The sequence below is a fragment of the Sorex araneus genome, chromosome 2 (genome assembly GCF_027595985.1).
Source record: "Sorex araneus isolate mSorAra2 chromosome 2, mSorAra2.pri, whole genome shotgun sequence".
Classification (NCBI taxonomy): domain Eukaryota; kingdom Metazoa; phylum Chordata; class Mammalia; order Eulipotyphla; family Soricidae; genus Sorex; species Sorex araneus.
The window spans coordinates 54,796,964-54,817,824 of record NC_073303.1 but is presented as its reverse complement, the minus strand read 5'-3'; the positions used below and the strand labels follow the sequence as shown (position 1 = coordinate 54,817,824).

The 20,861-nt window shown below is 51.9% G+C and overlaps 1 long non-coding RNA gene across 1 annotated transcript in view; it reads left to right on the top strand.

Annotated features, from left to right (window-relative positions):
* The first annotated feature begins 906 nt into the window (after nucleotides 1–906).
* The window catches only part of LOC129402147 (uncharacterized), a 54,795-nt gene continuing 34,840 nt past the window's right edge, over nucleotides 907–20,861 (top strand). The window contains exon 1 of the long non-coding RNA XR_008628566.1: nucleotides 907–1,105. This is a non-coding gene — a long non-coding RNA (uncharacterized LOC129402147). The remainder of the gene's footprint in view (nucleotides 1,106–20,861) is intronic.

Here is a 20,861-nt window from a genome sequence, read left to right as displayed (position 1 = left end):
GGAGACAAAGAACCTATAGGAGTAGGAGAAAGGAAACAATCTCATCGTGCCTAGCTCTTTGCTGTTCTCGCGAGTTTCTCTAACTCGCCTGGATAGTAATACACACCTTTTCACAGACCTGAAAGCAGCATTCTGTTAGCGAAAAAAAAATTACTTTGAAAATCCTCCTCCCATCCAAGTTTTCTAAAACTAGAGAAGAAAAAGCAACAAAAAACAATGCCAGGACCCGAATCCATTTTACCCGTGTGGAATAATCATTCGGCTAGTTGGGTGGGAAGTAAAGTGGGGTTCAGGAGGAAAATTCAATGCAAAAATGCATGTACACTGTTTTCACTTTTCGCATTTTCCCTGCCCACCCCCAAAAGGGTCCAGAAACACTTACGAAAATGCCAACCCATCCCAAGTCCCCGTTAAGGTCTGCACTTGTTTCTCGAAGCAGACGGAGAGGGGTCTTTGTCGGGTCACGGTCTTAGGACGGACCTTCAGAATCTAGCGCCCCCCCTCCCAACACCCTCTCTGGGAGTTACAAAGTCGCACTGACTTCTCTTTCCCAGGAAGGAATAGCGGAGCCTTAGGAAGATGAATCCCTTTTACGCAGAAGCGTCACCCAGATCCGATTCCTTCCGACGACCGCCGGGTTCTATACTGGGCCTGGGGGTCGGGGTCGGGGGCCGCGGCGCCACGGACTGACCAGTCGGGTGTGTGAACGCTTCTATTTCGGGCTCCACTAAACGCGGCGCTGGAAGCAGAGCTTGGGACGTTATCAGGGCCAGCCACAAATGCCACATGAAAAGCAGCAAACATCCGGAGTGGCTTCCTGCAAGCCTTGCTTTGCTCAACACGAGAGATTTACGCGGGGCCGGGAAGGGGGGGGAGGGACACTCGCTGGGCAGAGTCAGGGCCGAGCGCAGCCGCTCCGCTAGGCGGCCGGGTGCCCGCGCCGTGCTCAGAGCTCGGGACCCCGGGGCTCCGGGTCCCCAGTCGCGCTCCCCGTCCCGGGCCAGAGCCGCAGCTCGAACTGGGCGAGGAAGCCGGTAGCGTGGCCAGACCTTGTGCCCGCTGACCACTGGGGGCGTCTGGCCAGCAGGCGCTGAAATGAACCCGGGTAGGTGACGCCCCGGGGCCGTGAGCGCCGCGCTCCCCGGGACCCCCGAGTGACCAGGCCCAGGCAGGGGGCTTTTCCCACGTGCTCTCCACGCGGGACGCGGTGGGCGCGGGGCGGAGGCCGCGGGCACCCGGGAGAGTGTGCACGGGGCTGGGGGTGGGGTGGGGGCAGTCGCGGCTCCAGGGCGGTCCGCGGCGGGAGAGACGAAGGTGTCCCCGCGGCCCTGCGCCCCAAAGCACGCGTGCGCTCTCCGCGACCCGGTGCCGAGGGGGCGGGCGCGCCTCTTTCGGCCGTGCCTTGCGCGTCGCCTCCCGTCGGGTCCCCAGCCCATCTCCCCGGGGGTCTGGAATCGGAGGTCGAAGGTCGCAGGAGGGAGGGGAGCGGTGGGGAGCAAGGAGGGCCGCCCCTCACCCCACCCCTCTCTTGGTGCCTGGCAAGCCCGTCGGCTTGGGATGTGCGTTCGAGTGCGGGGCTCCGCGGAGCGGTGCGCGGGCCCGAGCGCCCTGCCGTCCCCTGCTGCGCCCCCCACGTCCCCCCTGCCGCACCCTCGACGGCGCCGCCCGCGGAGCCCCACCCAGGCGGCGGGCGACTTGGAGCCCAGAGCGGGGCCCCTGTGCGCCGTCGGGCCCGACCCGCAGGAAACGCGCTTTCCCCGCTCCCCAGCGCGGCCGCCGGGCTCCCAGCCAGGTCCCCCGCGCCCCCCTAGGACACCCGGCCCCTCGGTGCTGGGACGCGGCGGGAGGAGACGGAGTTAGTCCCCCACCCCAGACTAACTCGGGGGGCTCCCACCCGCCGCCCGCCCCTCCCCGTTTCCTCGCCTGCGCCTTCCCGGTGCGTTGGCGCCTCCCGGGACGAGCGGCCCCGGCTGGCCAGGAGGGATGCGCGCGCCGGTGCGCTCGGCTTCCGCCTCCACTTCTTAACCCCCGCCCGAGGCCCGCTATTGTGCACGCAGGGGACGCCGACGCGGACACAGGGCACCCGGCGCTTGGAGCTGTTCTCTCGAGGAGAGGCCAGCGGCTGACCAGTCTCGCCCTGCATACTGGCTCACCGCGTGTCGCCAGCCGGCGGGGCAAGGACTGAGGCCAGCGGTGGCGTCGGGCAAGGTCTCCATCCCGGGATCCTGGCGGGGACCCAAGCCAAGTGGGTCCAGGACGCGCGCCTCCGTGCAGCTGTGTCCGCGGGCGCCCGGGGTTGGACCCGGTGCCAGGCTGGAATGCGCCCGAGGGCCCCCGAGCAGGAGACCCCTCCGGGGCGGCCCGTCCTCCGCCCCTCTGCAGCCTCCAAGCTCTCAGTCCTTCTCAGAATTCGTCCCCACCCTCAGGAGCAAGACGGGCCGGGCCTTCCTCCCGCTGTTCTCCCCCCAGAGCGCACACGTTGGGTTTTTTTTTCCGTTGTTGTTTTGTAAAGAAACGCTTAGGGATTCTCTGGTGGCTGTGCTTAGAGGCCTTTCTCTCCAAGCCGAGTCTGTTCCCATCGTAAGACCCTCAGTGCAGACCACGGGGCCATCTGATTTCCGCCTGGGACTGTGTGCCCCAGCACACTGCCCCCCGGGTGCCCCGAGACTTCTGAAGGTTCGCTCAAGCCCTTGTCCTTTTCCGGTTCATTCCAACTAGACCTGCGGTCAAGCATAGAACCTGGGAGATCTGAATGCGGACGGAACGCAGAGGCACATGTCTGTCTGGTGGGGGGGTTGGATTTCCGAAAGCAGAGCTTCTAGTGTTCCTTTTTCATAATTAGGTATGAAAATTATAATTTTATATAATTTTAGTATGTAAATAAGTTTTGTTCTTTTGCTTTTTGGGTCACACCCGGCAATGCACAGGGGTTACTCCTGGCTCTGCACTCAGGAATTACTCCTGGCCGTGCTCAGGAGACGATATGGGATGCTGGGAATCGAACCCGGGTCGGCGGTGTGCACGGCAAACGCCCTACCCGCTGTGCTATCGTATGTAAATAAGAATATAATTAGTATATAATTTTATATAGAAAATTAGTGTATAATTATACATATAATTTTATACAGAAAGTTAGTATATCATTTTAATTATATATAATTGTGTATAATTAGTATATAATTTTATATAGAAAATAGTATACTAATTTTCATAATTAGTTATGTCAGTTATTCATAAGCCACACTCCTGTCGTCAAGGAGGAAGCGAGGACAGAGCACAGAGGCAAACCCCCTGACCACCTGTCCGCCCAGCTCTCAACGGTCCTGGGTCCCCTGATGGAGTCCTTGCTGGCTATGGCAGAACCAGGTCGCGACATAGAAGCGGTGGCCGGGTGGGCTAGGTTACCAACTCTTAGCACACGCATTTCTAGTGCTGTCCCGAGACAGCCCAGGATCTTGAGAGCAGAGGTAAAGGGCTGCAACTAGAAAGCTTTTTAATTTTTTTGAGAAAAAACACTATATTTTTATGTTTTTATTTCATGGTTTCAAATTTCCCTCCAACCCCTCCTTCAAGACTCCTTGAGAGTAGAGGTGTAACTTTTTCTTTTCAGACTCTTCCCTGTAAATTCCTTTAGGGCAAGGTCCTGATTTAAAAACCCCCAGGTCCCCGTGGCAAGCCAAGTATACACGGTAGCTGAGGCAAGTATACACGGTAGCTGAGCTTGCAGAGGTGTGCAGGAGAGCTGCCGGAACTAAATATCCTCATTAGTGTGCCGTGGGCACACGGGCCCAGCAGGGTCAGATTTTTCCACTGTTGTGAGAGTAATCAGATTTAAGCAGCCACACTAGTTCAAAGCACAGATATGAAGTTTGTGTCAAGTGCGCCCATCCTGCTCTGAGCAGCCCCCCCCTCTCCATTCACAGCAGTAGGGTTAACTGTTGCAGTTCAACCTAACCCTTAACTGTCATCTTTGCATAATGCCAGAATGAGTTTTTTAAATTTCAGTTTCACTTATTCATATATATTTTTAGGTTTTTGAGCCACAGCCAGCTGTGCTCAGGGCTTATTCTTGGAGGTGCTCAGGGGACCATGCGGGATGCTGGGGATCGACCCTGGGTCAGTCACATGCAAGGCAAGCGCCTTACCTCCTGTACTATCCTACCCTGTGACAGTTTTTTCTAAGATCTCTTGGCTGGGTCCCTTACACCCTAGCTTCTGTAACTGGCTTGTCACCCTGTGTGTTGCTGAGTGACTGCATGTGGGGGGGTTACAAAAAAAAAAAAAGTAACCATAAAAGGTTTTTGAAGGCATAGTGATCAAAATAATTAATTCAAAATTAACAAATCTGTGCTGTTTCTGACCCTGCTCCCTGCTATTGTGGCATTTCTCTAAGGGAAAATGGGTCCTGATGGACACAGTTTAAGAAGGGCTGCACTCCAAGTAAGGGGGAGATGTGACAAACACTTGGTACGACAGTGTGACAAGTCTCTCAAGGACCCTCCCTTACACCCGAACAGCAGCAGCCCCAGATGACAAGCTGTCTTGGCCCAGATGTTGTTGCTGTGCATTAGCTGACCAAGGAGGCAAAGAAACCATCAGGTCACTGGGGGTGCACGGGGAATCTTAAGAAAAAACCCAGCTACAACCTTACAACGAACACTCCAGCCCGGAGACTTCTTTGATTTGGTTTCCATAACAAATGAAAAAGTTTCTTTAACCTTGACTGTTTCCATCAAGGAAATCAAACCAGCACATTAAGTAAATAAACGGTTGGTTCTTGAACTGCCAGGACATCAACAAACCTAAATAAAGCGACCAGGAATAGCTACTCTCACTCGACAAGATAGAAGTCAGGGAACGCTTTTGATTCCAAGTTGTGAGGATCATGAAGTATTCCAACACTTCTTCAGAGGCTGGCCAGGAAAACATTTTCACCTAGAAGCTCTGTGAGAGTATTTCACTGGATCATGAATCTAACTCCTGGATGACATCTCATTTATTCTGAGTGTTAGGTTAAATGAACTAGTCATATTTTAAGTCAGTTTTAAAAATGAAAGCTGCCGGGGCTGGAAAGATAGTAGTGGGACTTGCCTGTGGCCCACCTGGGTTCAGTCCACAGCATCCCATATGGTTTCTGAGTGATCCCTGAGTGCAGAGCCAGGAATAAGTTCTGAGTACCTCTTGGTGCTACCCCAAAACCAAAATAATAATAATAATAAGTAGATACAAACAAAACCAATACCTGCTCATGTTTCAAATATGAGGAAGTTGGGATCTTTGACACTCTGGCCTTGCATTTCACGAGCTCATTCTCTTTCACACTGAACCACAGACTTACTCATGCAATTGTGATCTATTCCCATGTTTAAGGGCTATCCTGTTGGCGTGCTGTAGTGTCTGCTGTTGAACAGAAAAGCATCCATAGAGAAACCAGGCAAAGTAAATTCTCTTTGTCCTTCCTGTGATTTAGTTTTTTTTTTTTTTTTTTTTGGCTTTTTGGGTCACACCTGGCAATGCACAGGGGTTACTCCTGGCTTTGCACTCAGGAATTACCCCTGGTCATGCTCAGGGGACCATATGGGATGCTGGGATTTGAACCTGGGTCGGCCGCGTGCAAGGCAAACGCCCTACCCGCTGTGCTATTGCTCCAGCCCCCTTCCTGTGATTTAGGAGGGAAACAGAGGGCAGACATCACCCATTCTGGTTCATGAACTGGAAAATCCAGGCACCAGTCGGTGACTGTCCCCCTGCTTCCCCCTGAGTCTGAGAGACGAGAGGCTGTCCTATCTAATCAACAAATAATCCAGTTCCCACAAGGCTGAGGCTTAACCCGGTGCATCGGTTATGAGCTCAGAGTCAGGTGCTGAGGTGCTCAGGACCCTGGTGCTACGTGTATGAGATGTGAATCGAGTATACCGGGCCGTCCCCTAATCTCTCTGCCCTCCTCCTTCCCTCCCTACGTAGAGAGGGCCAGGATCTGGCAGCGTCTGCGTAGGGTGAAGTGCATTCCTCGTGGGCTCTAAGCAGTTTATGGGCTGGCGCGGAGCACGTGCCACACAGGTATGAGTGAGCCAACTTCAGTTGTCATTTCTTGGGGTTTGGAATCAGGGTGGGGAGATAATAAGAAAAATCTACCATCGTGATGAGGATTAATACAGTTAACAACTAAAAGCTTTTCAAGAAAACATGAACAGTTCACAGCATTGTAACATGCACTGTAATACGTTTGAGTAAGAATTCTCTAAGGCAATGGCAGAAGCTTTCTGAGACGTCTCTGTAAACTGTTCTTTACTCTCTAGTTACATTAGAGTCTGAAGATTTTTTTCCTATGGTGACCAAAAAAAAAAGCAGTCTACCCTATCAGCAAACCTATTCCCTGGACAGGCCTAGATTCTTCTCCTCAATATACAGGGACAAAGTTAAATTTTGATAACTCTGCCTGATACCCATGTACTTCAAAAGAAGCACAAGCCACAAATCGACAAGCCTTGCCTAAATCTCTTGGTGCGGTATATGGAAAAGACGAGGCATTTGCGTTTGGTTGTTCAATAACCTGCCACCAGATAAACTGCGAGTCACTTAAATTGCCTCATCCTCAAATTTCTCAAAAAAGGAAAGGAAAAATACCTGAACTCTTTCCAGCCTGTTCAGATAAAGAAGTGAACAAATAATCACAAAGACTTTTGCAAAGTGAAAGCACTGAGTAAAACATGCCTGTGCATTTGTGTGTATGTGTGTGTGTATGTGTGTGTGTGTGTGTATAGTTTGTGTGTCCCCAAATAGTCCACTGAGTGAGAACAGGAGTATGGATTGTAGCACACACTGCGTTACTTGGGTCCTAGTGGGATGCTCTGCTTTCCTGCTTTCCAGCCCTTACCGGGGGCGGGGGGCGCTGGTCACCACGGGTAAAGCAGATTATAGTTTTGTAAACGAAGACTGGAGCGATAGCACAGCGGGGAGGGTGTTTGCCTTGCACGCAGCTGACCCGGGTTCAATTCCTCTGTCCCTCATGGAGAGCCCGGCAAGCTACTGAGAGTATCCCGCCCGCACGGCAGAGCCTGGCAAGCTCCTCGTGGCATATTCGATATGCCAAAAACAGTAACGAGTCTCACAATGGAGACATTACTGGTGCCCGCTTGAGCAAATTGATGAACAGCGGGATGACAGTGCTAAACTAAGACTACAGGTCGGTTAGATTACTGTTAACTTCGATAAAGCTAGCAGATGATTTCAGTGGTTTGTTTAAAAGTGGAATTTGAGGGCTGGAGTGATAGCACAGTGGGTAGGGCATTTGCTTTGCATACGGCTGACCCGGGTTCGATTCCCAGCACCCCATATGGTCTCCTGAGCACTGCCAGGGGTAATTCCTGAGTGCAGAGCCAGTAGTGACCCCTGTGCATCGCTGGGTGTGACCCAAAAAGCAACAAAAAAAAAAGTGGAATTTGAAGAGAAACAGGAAACTCTTTCTTCTGGCGGTGCTCAGGGCTCTCCAGTTAGGGATCACTCCTAGGGAGGACAGTGATGCAGTGACATTTGAGGCACCGTGTTTACGAACTGTTATTAGTAGGGTTTCTGCATGAACCATTCCAGCACTGACCTTCCATCTCCGCGTCTGTTTCTCTCCCCCGTTGGCCCAGGGCCCCTCGCCCATCCCCATTCCACTAAAGGCAAGTTTCCACTTTCTGTTTCCTTTTGTTGTACGTTTTATCCCCTTACTATGTTTTTTCTGATCCCTCACACTAGTGAGATTCCTCTGTGTCTGTCCCTCTCCCTCAGGCGGGCTTCCCTCAGCACCATCCTCTCCATCAAAATCATGATCTTATTTTTTCCTTACAGCTCAGCAGTATTTCATTGTGCATATATACAGTTTCCTTATCTAGTCATCTGTCCCCAGGCGCTTGGGCTGTGTCCAGATTTGAGCTACCGGGAGCCGTACTGCAAAGAACAGAGGGGTGCAGATGTCTTTTTTCGGCCCTTGGAGTAGATGCCCAGAAGTGGGCTTGCTGGGTCATCTGGAAGCTCAGTTCTGAGTTTCCTAAGAAGTGTCTATATACAGGGCTAGAGCGATAGCACAGTGGGTAGGGCATTTGCCTTGCATGTGACCAACCAGGGTTTGATTCCCAGCATCCCAGGAGTAATTCCTGAGTGCAGAGCCAAGAGTAACCCCTGTGCATCGCTGGATGTGATCCAAAAAGCAAAGCAAAACAAAACAAAACAAAAAAGCAAGTGTCTGTATTGCTTTCCCAAAAGGCTGGGCTTGTCGGCATTCCCACCAGCAGTGAGTGTGGGGCCCTTTCTCCCCACATCCACTCAACACCTGCCGACATTCTTCCAAGATAATTTCTTTGGAGCTAATTTCAAGCTTACAGTGATGCTGCAAGAATAGTACAAAGAGCCTCCAACTTGTTAGTGTTTTTCCTCTCTTTTGTCCCATCTCTATTTTGTTTTATTTAATTTTTGGTTTTTGAGCCATGTCTGGCAGTGCCCAGAGTTTACTCCTGGCTCTTTGATCAGGAATCACTCCTGGCATGCTCTGGAGACCAAATGGGAAGCCTGGGATCGAACCCATGTTAGCTGCATCCAAGGAGAGTTCCCTACTACCCTCTCAGCGGTACTAGCACTCTGACCTCTCTCCCTCTCCCTCTCCCTCTTTCTCTCTTCTCTCTCCCTCTCTCTCTCCCTCCCTCCCTATCTCTCTCTCTCTCTCTCTCTCTCTCTCTCTCTCTCTCTCTCTCTCTCTCTTTCTCTCTCAATTGGGATACATTTGATGGTGCTCAGGGGCTCAGCTTTGTGCTCCGGAGTCCCTTCTGGCTATGTTTGAGAGTGACCTTGTGATGCTGTGGATCCACCCCGGGGCCTTCTGCCTGCACCGCACGTGCTCAGCAGTTTGCTCCCTCGCTTTCATCTCTACCCGACGAGCAAAACACAGTTCCCCACCTTTGCTCCAGCTTACTGCTGTTGCCTAGTGTATACAGATGCATGCACTAACATAAATACACAGGACCTATATGAGTGATCATATCACATTAATGTATCCATGTATTAAAGCATACATACATACATACATGTGCCCTTAGTTCATTTCCCATGGAACCTCCAAATGACCACACGAATCAGGAAATCCGTGTTCCTAGCATACATCTCTGCCTGCCAAGGCCCTGGACCTAAGATTCCGACTGGGTCTCCATATTGTGTAGGATGTTCCATCTGAGTCTATTTTTGTTCTCACGTCTAACATTCATCCCAGGATCCCACATTGCATTTATTTATTTATTTTGCTTTTTGGGTCACACCCGGCAGTGCTCAGGGGTTACTGCTGGCTCTGCACTCAGGAATTACTCCTGGCGGTGCTCGGGGGACCATATGGGATGCTGGGGATTGAACCCGGGTGGACGGGGTGCAAGGCAAACGCCCTGCCCGCTGTGCTATTGCTCCAGCCCCCACATATTGCTTTAATAATCACGGCAAGTCTTTGGAACATGAAACAGTTCCTGGGTTTCTCTGTCCCTTAACACCTTTTAGCATTTTGTGTTCCAGAAGTGTCCCAGCACCCCGTTATACTGACAGGCTCCTGCCTCCTCAGCAAACTCCCCACAGAAAGGACTTCTCTTTACCTGGAAGGCCAATGTCCGTTAGCTGTGGGCCCCCCAGTCCAGTTGGTCTCACCGTTTCCCCACCCACACACTTCTGTTTTCATGTGCATAAAATAATTAGGGGGCTGGTGGGGGGACTCGGCATTATATGAGATTCCTACTCCCTGTCAAACCTGGCCTGGCCTTACCGCCACACATCTGGCTAACGGGTGGTGATCTTCTTTTCCTTTGTGGGGTGGGAAAGATTGGGCCACAGCCAGCAGTGCTCAGGGCTTACTCCTGGCTCTGTGCTCAGGGACCACTCTGGCGGGTTCAGGTGCCAGGAGTGGAAGAGGGGTCTGCTGCATGCAAGGCAGGTGCCTTCCCCGCTGTTCTGTCTCTCCAGCCCCTACATACAATAGTAGCCGCTCATCTCTCTACAGGCTCTGCTGATTCTCCAGACTTTGTAAATAACGCTTCAGTAAGTATAGGAATGGGGGCTGGAGCGATAGCACAACGGGGAGGGCGTTTGCCTTGCACGCAGCTGACCCAGGTTCGATTCCCAGCATCCCATATGGTCCCCTGAGCACTGCCAGGGGTAATTCCTGAGTGCAGAGCCAGGAGTAACCCCTGTGCATCTTCAGGTGGGACCCAAAAAGCAATATATATATTTAGGAATATATATATTATATATATATAGGAATGTATCTTCTCACATTAGTATTTCCTTTCCTTTTTTTGTGGTGTTTGTTGGGTGTCAACCTCGACCTCACACATTTAAGGCAGGAGCTCTGCCACCAAGCCATGTCCCCGGCCCAAACCAGTATTTTCATGTTCTCTGGGTAAATGCTCTGAATGGAATAGCCAAATCACATGGTATTTCTACTAGTAAAGTTTTATTGTTTAGTTTCCGGGGCTACATCTGGCGGTGCTAACTTCTGCCTGGTGCTCAGGAATCACCCCTGGCGGGGCCCCTGGGTGGAACCAGTGTTGTCTGAGTTCGAGGCAAGGTCCTCACCCACCGAGCTATCTCTCTGGCCTGTTACTATTTTTAGAAAGCACCATATTATTGTCCGTATTCTGCACGAGCTTATGTCCTGTGAACAGTGTGTCATGGCTCCGTCTGCCCCACTCTCCCTCCTGGTTTTTGCTAGAACTGTCTACCCGCTGTTCAGCAATACCTCTGCGGCTTGGATTCCTGGTTCCCAGCCAGTGTCTTTGATCATGCACTGTGGAACTCTGCAAACTGTTTTTCTCCTTTTCTCCTACATTTTCTCTGCAGGTTTCATGCAGGCTCAGCAACACCCCCTTCCGCCAGGGCTGTCTCTCTCTCTCTCTCTCTGAGACTGAAACTGTGAACTCGCAGGAGAGCCCCATTTCCTCCCCGACACCTCAGGATTCTTTCTGACCCGATTCCTTCCCATATTTGCAAATCCCTGTCCTAGCAGGAGAAACCTAGCTCCCATTACAACCAATGTACCTGCATACTTCCTTGCTGACTCACTCCCCCACTATTCCTCTGGCCTGTGCTCAACCTCTCTGCGCATCCCCCCAAGCCTGCTAGCACCTCTGGCCCAGATGCCCCCCAGAATTCTGCTTTGTGTTGCCTTGTGAGGGGGGGAAGGAGGGGCTTGGTCTATCCTAAGTGATCTGAAGAATAAGGCTGTCATCTCAAAATTCTCCTCTTCACTGCCTTAACTTGCTGGCAAATGCTTCAAGAGTAAATTGAGGGGCCCGAGTGACAGTATAGGGGATAGGGTATCTGTCTGCACGCAGCTGACCTGACTCAATCCCCAATACCCATCAGAAGTGATCCTTAAGTGAGCACAGAGCCAGGAGTAAGCCCTGAGTACTGCTGGGTGCAGCCCAAACAAATAAACCTAAACAAAAAAAAAAAAGAGAGAGGGGGGGCTGGAGCGATAGCACAGCAGGTAGGGCGTTTGCCTTGCACGAGGTCGACCTGGGTTCGATTCCCAGCATCCCATATGGTCCCCTGAGCACCGCCAGGAGTAATTCCTGAGTGCAGAGCCAGGAGTAACCCCTGTGCATCGCCAGGTGTGACCCAAAAAGAAAAAAGAGAGAGAGAGAGAGAGAGAGAGAGAGAGAGAATAAATCAAAAGAGAAAGTTGCAAGGCCTTATTTTTTTGGCTTTGGATGCGGTCAGCCCACACTTTGGAAGGGAGGAGGTTACACCCCAGAGGCCCCCTAAGTAACAAATGGGGTGTCAACCCTGAGAGCCGAAGGTCGTTCCCTGGCTAATGCAAAGCTAGAGATCAGAGTCGGGCCTCGTCAGGTACCTTTGCTTGAAATGACGAGGAAGAAAGGGGTTTAGCAATGGAATAATAATTTTCCAGAAGTGTTCCCAGGATTTGTGGCAACTTTGAGGAAGCAGTAAATAAATAGGTGGCCTCTCCCTGCTGCCGGCCACACCCCCTCGCGCCCCACCCTCCAGGTGAGTCCGCTTTCCCTTCCTGCACCGGGATCCGAGTTGACCAATCGAGTCCTCGCCGTGTCTCCGCATGACTGCGTTGCCGTGAGTCATTTCCATCTTCTGGGGGGAGAGAGAAAGTTCACTGGCCATCGTTGCATTCAAAGGCACCAAACCCCTGCCCTGCGCGCGCGCGCGGCTCAGCCCGCCCAGCCGCGCCTTCTGGCCCTCTGCTCTGTCCCCTCTGCTCTGTCCCAGGCCCGCCCGGCTCCCTGGCACGCGCCTCCCGCACTGGAAAATCTCTTCTTCCTCTCCAAAATGAGAAGAAGGAAAGTTTGGCCGGCCGTGCCCCCCCAAAGGGTGATGGTCAAACATTCCAGAGCTGGCTAAGTGAGGTCATTCGGCACGAACAGCTTAAGAAACGCCAGTCATACGTGATGTATTAACTGGCCCGGCCAGCGAACGTGGTGAGACAAAACATAGCTACGGGTTCGATGCTGGGTGGCTCTTCAAATCAAAGATTTTTTTTTTGTTTGTTTGTTTTCTTTTTGTTTGGGGGCCACACCGGACTCCGCCTGGGGTTTACTCCTGGCTCTGCACTCGGGGCTTCCTCCTGGCGGGGCTGGGGGCGCCCTATGAGCTGCTGAGGATTGGACCCAGTGGGCCACATGCAAAACAGGTGCCCCTAAGTCAAATAATTCGAATTACGGGCTCCCTAAATTAAATAATGCAAATGAAGGGCCCCTAAGTGAAGTTTCTCCAGCCCTGAGTGATTCTCCTTCGGCTTTATTTGAGGACCAGAGTGGGGGGTTCTGTGCTAACTTGATTTTGTGGCGCTTATTTGATTCCACGTCAAGTCGCCGTCGCTGCTGCTGGGAGAGAAACAGCGAGAGGGCTGGGTGCGGCTCTTGTTTGATGCTCCGTGGCCCTGAGCCCTGCCGGAAGTGATCCCTGTGTGCAGACACAGTCAGCCGGGACTCCACCCTCCAAAGGAGCACACAAGGAAAGTGGCCGCGGCCTCCCAGGACGGGGCGAAGGCCAGGGCTCCCCGAGACTCTGACAGCACTTGGTTTCCCCTCCCGTCCTGCCACCTCAGCGCTGGTGTCGCATTCTTCAGCTGTGCTCACGACGCTCGTGGGCCTTGGGGTGCACTTTTGCCTGTAGACATTTGGCCGTGGTGCTTGGGTTTGAACTCACGGCTTCTCAGGCCTCAGGCTGGCAAGGTGAGGCCGGCACTGCTACCTCCCAGCTGTTTGGGGAACTTTTTATTTTTTTGCTTTTTGGGTCACACCCGGCGATGCACAGGGGTTACTCCTGGCTCTGCACTCAGGAATTACTCCTGGCGGTGCTCAGGGGACCATATGGGATGCTGGGGATTGAACCCGGGTCGGCCGCACGCAAGGCAAACGCCCTACCGGTGTGCTATTGCTCCAGCCCCCGAACACTTTGTTTTATTTCAGTTTGGGGAGACTCACCCGGTAGTGCTCAGGGCTTGCTCCCGGCTCTGTGTTGAGGGCTCACCCCTAGTGGGGCACAGAGAACCATATGTGGTGCCAGGATCGGACCAGCGTGGGCTGCGCAGGACAAATTCCTTACCCGCTGGACTCACCCCTGTCTCTTGGGGAACGTTTTCTTTTCTAATTTTTGGATTTTTAAATTGAATCACCATGAGATAAACAGTTACAAAGTTGTTTGTGATTGGGTTTCAGTCACACAGTGCTCCAACACCTGTTCTTCCACCAGTGCACGTTCCCCACCACCAACGTCCCCCATTTCTCTCCTTCTACCCCCCACCCACAATCTGCCTCTATGGCAGGGACTTCCCTTTTCTCTCCTCTCCCTTTCCCTCCCTCCCTCCCTCCCTCCCTCCCTCCTTCCCTCCCTCCCTCCCTCCCTCCCTCCTTCCTTCCCTCCCTCCCTCTCTCCTTTCCTCCTTCTCTCCCTCCTTCCCTCCCTCCCTCCCTCTCTCCTTTCCTCCTTCTCTCCCTTCTTCCCTCCCTCCCTCCCTTCCTTCCTCCTCTCCCTCCTTCCCTCCCTTCCTTCCTCCTTCTCTCCCTCCCTCCCTCCTCTCCCTCCTTCCCTCCCTTCCTTCCTCCTTCTCTCCCTCCCTCCCTCCTCTCCCTCCTTCCCTCCCTTCCTTCCTCCTTCTCTCCCTCCTTCCCTCCCTCTCCCTCCCTCCCTCCTTCCCTCCCTCTCCCTTTCTCTCTCTCTCCCCCCTCTCTCCCTCCCCCTCTCTCCCCCTCTTTCTCCCCTCCACTTTTTTTTTTTTTGCTTTTTGGGTCACACCCGGTGATGCACAGGGGTTAATCTTGGCTCATGCACTCAGGAATTACTCCCTGCAGTGCTCGGGGGACCATATGGGATGCTGGGAATCGAACCCGGGTTGGCCGCGTGCAAGGCAAACGCCCTACCCACTGTGCTATCGCTCCAGCCCCTCTCTCCCCGCTTTTGGCCGTTGTGGTTTGTGGTGCAGGCACTGTAAGATCATCATGTCTGTCCCTTTCTACCCTTGCAGAGTCCTGTTTTAGTTCTGGGTAAATAGCCTAACCCTTGGGGATTTGGACTTGCCCCACATGAGCAGATTCTTCCCACTCCTGGCTCCTCTCTCCTCTGCCCTCCGTGGCCAAATGCTGGCCCCTGGCTCTTGCTGTTTGTGTAACAGGTGATGAGTCCTGTTCTCTTTCCTTCTGCCTGCACCCCCAGTCCCATCACCGCTTCCCCATGGATTCTTCACCGAATGAGACGTGTCTTCATCTAACGTAAGTGGGACTCTTGGGAGTAAGTGCCCTCTGGGACGAGGTTCCGGGTCGACCAGTTGCCTTGCATGCTTGAGGCTCTGGATGTGAGTCCTGGCACCTTTGGCGTGCGTCCTGAGCACTACCAGGTGGGTGTAGCCCTCAGTGAAATTGGGGTCTGAGGTGAGACCATCCTATCTAGAACATATCCCACCTTCCATGCTCCTGCCACACTTCCTCTGCTCACCGTTTTATAATTCCGCTGGACACTTGTTCTCAGTGGCCATTCTTTTTGTTTGGTTTCGTTTGGAGCCACACCCAGCAGTGCTCAGCGGTTACTCCTGGCCCTGGTATTAGGTGAAAACTCCTGATGATAAGCACCCCATCCAATATACCATATTTGAACCACATTTCCTGCTGCATCAACAAGGGTGATTTGCTCTGAGAGTCAGATCTTATGAGTCAAGGAGATAAGGAAGCATTCGACTTCTCTGCTGGGTTCAGTTTAGGTGTGGAAGGAGCAAAAGGATTGAAAAACAAGCTCATGTGGAGAGGAAAAACTAAGTCTTGTAAGCTAGCTTTACTGCTCAATGACCTGCTTCCAAATCACAGATTTGAATTCTTTTTTCTGTTGCCAACCGTTTAAACCCGTGTTAATAACCTACACATTGTGTGTGTGTGTGTGTGTGTGTTGGTGGTGGTGTGGGGCCGGCCACACTGGGTCGTACTGAAGGGCTACTCCTCTCTGTGCTCAGGGTATCTCCCTGGAGGGCTCAGAGGACCATAGCAAATGCCAGGGTGGAGCCTGGGTTGGCCGAGTGCAAAGCCCTCTCTGCTGTTCTGCCACTGTGGTCAGGCCCTTCTGTTTTAGAATCATTCCTTCGTGGCTACCCTCTTCCTAAATGCCAGCTCTGGCAGAGGGAGGTGGCTAAGTGGGCTCAGAAACACCAGGTTTGATTCTCAGTAAATCAAAGGGATTGGGGTTTGAGCACTGCTTGGAAGACCCCCAAATAAATACATCAAATGCCATCTCTTGCATGGTGGGCATCGCGGGGTGCCCCAGGCCCTGACACGCTGGGCTTGGGCACCTCCTGGAAACTCAGGAGCTCAGTGGCATAAAGGAAAAATAATTTTCTGAAAGGGAAGATGTGGAAGGATTCCCCCTCTGACCCTCTGCTGGACCATCATTGTCCTGTTAGCCTTTAAAGTTATTCCCCCTCTTTTATAAAAGCACCCTCCCTCGTGTTTATTGCTTTTATTGAAGACTCCGCAGGTCACTTTAAGAAAAGGAATGTTCGCTCCGGACATGTATTTCATTAACAGAGTATTATCTCCCAGAGGAACTAAGAACTTTCTGAAGAAGGCTGATGAGTATAAGAGCGTCTAAATAATTTTGACTGATTAGGTATCTTAATCCAGTTGCCGGTTAATTGTGTTTGTTTGTGATTAAGAATATGATTTTCACCACCGCCCCCTCCACAATCTGCCTGTTTGGGGAGAAAGCCAATCTCGCTGCCTGCTGGGTATCTCCAGTAGCGCTTTGAAGGTGTTTGCAGAGGGGATGAGACCCCGGCTATCAGCTGGAGCCAGGAGCTGGGGCGGAGGAGTCTCTCCCGAGCCACCTGCAGGTTGACTAAGAAAAATCCGGAGGCCCGTGGCAAACAACAGCCAGCCCCGAGCAAAGGGGCGCCCCCACCCCCTCCCCGGGACCAGAAGGGAAAAGGACTCAGCCGTGAAATAGAGGTCCAGATTAAGAGCCTTCAGAGCAGGACTTCTCAGACTATGCTTGGAGAAAGGGTTTATTTTCTATTTATTTTGAACCGGTGGCACACAGGTACTGTCCAATAAAAAGAATCCTTCCCTAGAGAAGTGAATGAAAGTGACATAAAACCAACACCTCTTGCCATCGGGGTATACGGCCCGCTGAATCCCACTCACTCTCGGGAGACGCTGAGTGCCGCCCTGTGAGCTTGCCGCCTCCTCCGGGAAGTTCTCAGTCCTCCCCACATGTGAAACAGGGATCCTCCTCCCCCAACGCAGGGGAGACCCCCACCCCTCGGTTCTTGGCTTCTTCAAGGAAGACCAGGGGTCTTAGAAGAGCAGCCCCTTTTCTTATTGAGATTTTCAGTTTCTTATCCCTTTTGTGTTCTTCTTAAAAGGAGGCGGCAAGTGGATTATAAAAGCAGCGTTAGGTGAAAACTTCTATCGACGATAAGCACCCAATCCAATATGCCATTTTTGAACCATATTTCCTGTGGTACCAACTAAGGAGATTTGCTTTGACAAACAGATCTTGTGAGTCAGGGAGATAGGGAAGCATTCAGCTTCTCTGCTGGGATTTAGTTTAGGTGTGGAGGGGGCAGAAGGATGGGGAGCAAACTCTGTGGCCAAGAGGGAAGGGAGAACCAAGTCTTGTAAGCTGGCTTTACTCCTCAGTGACCTGCTTCTAAATCACACGTTTGGAACCCTTTTTTCTGTTGCCAGACATTTAAACCTATATCAATAACCAGGGCTATCCTACACATTCATTGTGTGTGTGTGTGTGTGTGTGTGTGTGTGTGTGTGTGTGTGGCTTTGTTGTTGTAGTTGGTTTGGGGCCATACTGGGTGGTACTCAAGGGCTACTTGTGACTCTGTGCTCCGGGATCTCTCCGTGGGGACTGACATCTGTAGTATTAGGGAATGAGCCAGGTTGGCCACGTGTCAGGCAATGTCTCTGCCCTGTGCTGTCATTCATCTTCTTGTATCAAATGTGTTTGTACTGCGAACTCTGCCCGATGAATGAAGAAAGTGGAAGGGCGTTTCCAAGGGCCCCTGGGAGGGCTGGGCATCAGAGGGCAGAGCGGGTGACCAGGGCCTGCAGGCCAAGCTGTGGCCTGGCAGAGGAAGAGGCTCTCGCTGTAGCTACCGATGCACCTGGGGTCGAACCCGCCGCGCTTTGGAGATCACATTCTCCTCTCCCCACCGCCCGCCATCTAACCCCAACCCTGCTGGTGTGCTCAGAACTGTGGCCACCCAGCTGTGACCTCACCTAGGTCCTGCTTTGGCCCCTGCTCCACCGACCAAGTTTCCACTCATGGAAAATGCTCTCATATAGGCACCGAGTGATTTCTCGGTATCAGTGAGAAGGAAAGCATTTGTTCAGAAATGGCTTTGACGGGGCTAGAGAGATAGCACAGCGGGGAGGGCATTTGCCTTGCACGCGGCCGACCTGGGTTCGATTCCCAGCATCTCATATGGTTCCTGAGCACCACCAGGAGTAATTCCTGAGTGCAGAGCCAAGAGTGACCCCTGTGTATCACCAGGTGTGACCCAAAAAGCAAAAAAAAAAAAAGAAAGAAAGAAAGAAAGAAAGAAAGAAAGAAAGAAAGAAAGAAAGAAATGGCTTTGAAATTATTACTTGGCGCGAAGCAAGACTTTTCAGGCAGATACTTTTCCGTCAGTAATGCCATCCATTCAGAATCCATTCAATACAAAACTTATCTGCACTTACAAAGAGGCTAAAATGGGATAATCGCGTTCCATACATAGAATTGTCTTTCACATTTCTGTGTAAATATTCTTTTTGAAGTCAAACGATCTTTTTTTTTCCCCCATTGGAGAGGCAAGATAGGTTTGATGGAAACTTACTTAGAAAGATTGAGGCTAGAGAAAAGGGTACGTACCTGTTCCGGATACAACACCGGCTTCTCCAGAGTGGAAAAAGCAAGCGAAGATACCGCGAGTCGTGTGAGGTATGTGTTCCCGGGAGCTCACGGCTTGAAGAGCAAGATGAATTGATCTTTTAAAAATCCTTCCCCGGGGGCTGGAGCGATAGCACAGCGGGTAGGGCGTTTGCCTTGCACGCGGCTGACCCAGGTTCGATTCCCAGCATCCCATATGGTCCCCTGAGCACTGCCAGGAGTAATTCCTGAGTGCAGAGCCAGGAGTAACCCCTGAGCATTGCTGGGTGTGACCCAAAAAGAGAAAAAAAGTACTCTCCAGATCTTGCTTATTTTGGGGATGCACTTAGTTGTGTGTTGTGCATAGAGTTCACTCCTGATTCTGTGCTCCGGGATCACTCCTGGTGGGGTTTGGGACACCGCAGGTGGTGCTGGGGATCAGACTCAAGTCGGCCACATGCTCTAACCCTTCTACTCTCCAGCCCCCAGATTATCGTTATTTTTAACTGTTGAACCCATCGTTGGGTTTCTGCTGAATCAGCAATTGTCTTCAAATCTTTTACTTACATTTTTATTGTTATTGGTTTTTGGTTGTGGGGCTCACCCCTGCGGTGCTGGGGGCTAGCTCCTGGCCCCGTATTTGGGGTCACTCTGGGTGGTGCTCAGGGGAGCGAACCCAGGTTGTTTGTGTGCAACTTCGACATGTTGCCCTCCTGAGTCTCTCCTGGCCTCTGCAGGTCTTGCAGGGGGGACTCTATCTGAGGGTTGTGACTTGGGACAGTGTCAGAGCAGATTAACACACAAAGCAGAAAAGCAGTTTCCTTATGCTTCGGTTTTAGAAAGTCAGTACTGCTGGCAGGGAGAGTTGGGGCCCTGCCCTGGGCTGGCTTGCTGGGTGGGTGGGGGTCCTGAGACTCAGTCCCAGCACTGCCCCGTCCCCTAGTGCCACGGAGAGGCAGTGATCGGAGCACAGAGTGAGAGTAGCCCAGCGTGGCCCTAAGACCAAAAAAAAAAAACAAAAAGAAAGAAAGGAAGAAAGAAAGAAAGAAAGAAAAAGAAAGAAAGAAAGAAAGAAAGAAAGAAAGAAAGAAAGAAAGAAAGAAAGAAAGAAAGAAAGAAAGAAAAGAAAGAGAGAGAGAAAGAAAAGAAAGAGAGAGAGAGAGGGAGGAAGGGAGGAAGGAAGGAAGGAAGGAAGGAAGGAAGGAAGGAAGGAAGGAAGGAAGGAAGGAAGGAAGGAAGGAAGGAGGGAAGGAGGCAAGGAAGAAAGAAAAAAGGAAGAAAAGAAGAAAAGAAGAAAGGAAGAAAGAGTTTGTATTGTTTGGATTTAAAACATGATTTGCTGTTTTGCAAAATACAGTCATATTTATGCACACTTTGCAAAAATACTTTTAGACGCACACTTTGATTTCATTTTTTTTTCTTTTTGGGTCACACCCGGTGATGCACAGGGGTTACTCCTGGCTTTGCAGTCAGGAATTACTCCTGGTGGTGCTCAGGGGATCATATGGGATGCTGGGAATCGAACCCGGGTCGGCCTCATTCAAGGCAAACGCCCTACCCGCTGTGCTATCACTCCAGCCCATTTGATTTCATTTTCAATATCACTTTACAGATTTGATATTCTTAGTGCTTCTCCTTTTTTTTTTTTTTTAACGAGAGGAACATGAAGCTGGGGGAGAAAATGACTCAGCAGAAGCCCAGATCTAGGAAGGAGCAGGGCCTTTGATCCCCAGTCTTCCCTCTTGCTCTGGTTAAATACCTTCACATATGCAGAGATGACAGCAAATTTGCCCTTCCTGAGGGCCAGTGTGGTTGGCCCATGGCCCCAGGGACGGCAGACCCTTACATTTCATTTCTATGGGGCAGCTGGGCCTGCAGCCCCGGGGCCATGTGCTTTCAACAGCTACTTTTGGCAGGGGGCGTGGCTCAGAGACCCAGTGCTCCCGGGCTCCTTCCATTCCTGGCACCCAGCACTGCCAGGGGCGATCCCTGCCTCCACCAGTGTGGCTCCAAACCAATATATACAGGGCCCATTCCTCAGCGGGATTTTCTCTCCTTTCGGGCCGTTGGGGGTGGGGGGGCACACCTGGGGATGCCCAGGGTCTACTCCAGCCGCTGCCCTGGGCTCACTCCTCGCCAGCTCAGGAAGTTGCCAGCACCCATAACCTTTTTTTTTTCTGGCTTTGTTTTTTGGGAAATGCCCAGTAGTATTCAGAGTTTATAGCCCAGGATCATTCCTGGAGGGGTTGGGGCCACCTGCGGTGGTGGGACTGAGCCCGGGTCAGCCTCATGCCAGACAAGCCCCCTGGTGCTGTGCTCTCTCCCCAGGTGCTGTGCTCTCTCTCTCCAGCCCGCAGAGATGCTGTCAGCCACCCACAGGGTGAAGCTGTAGGCTCAGTTCAGCTTGTCAGAAACACACGAACTCCAGAAACATCTAATGCTGAACTCCAGACCCCGCCCACAGA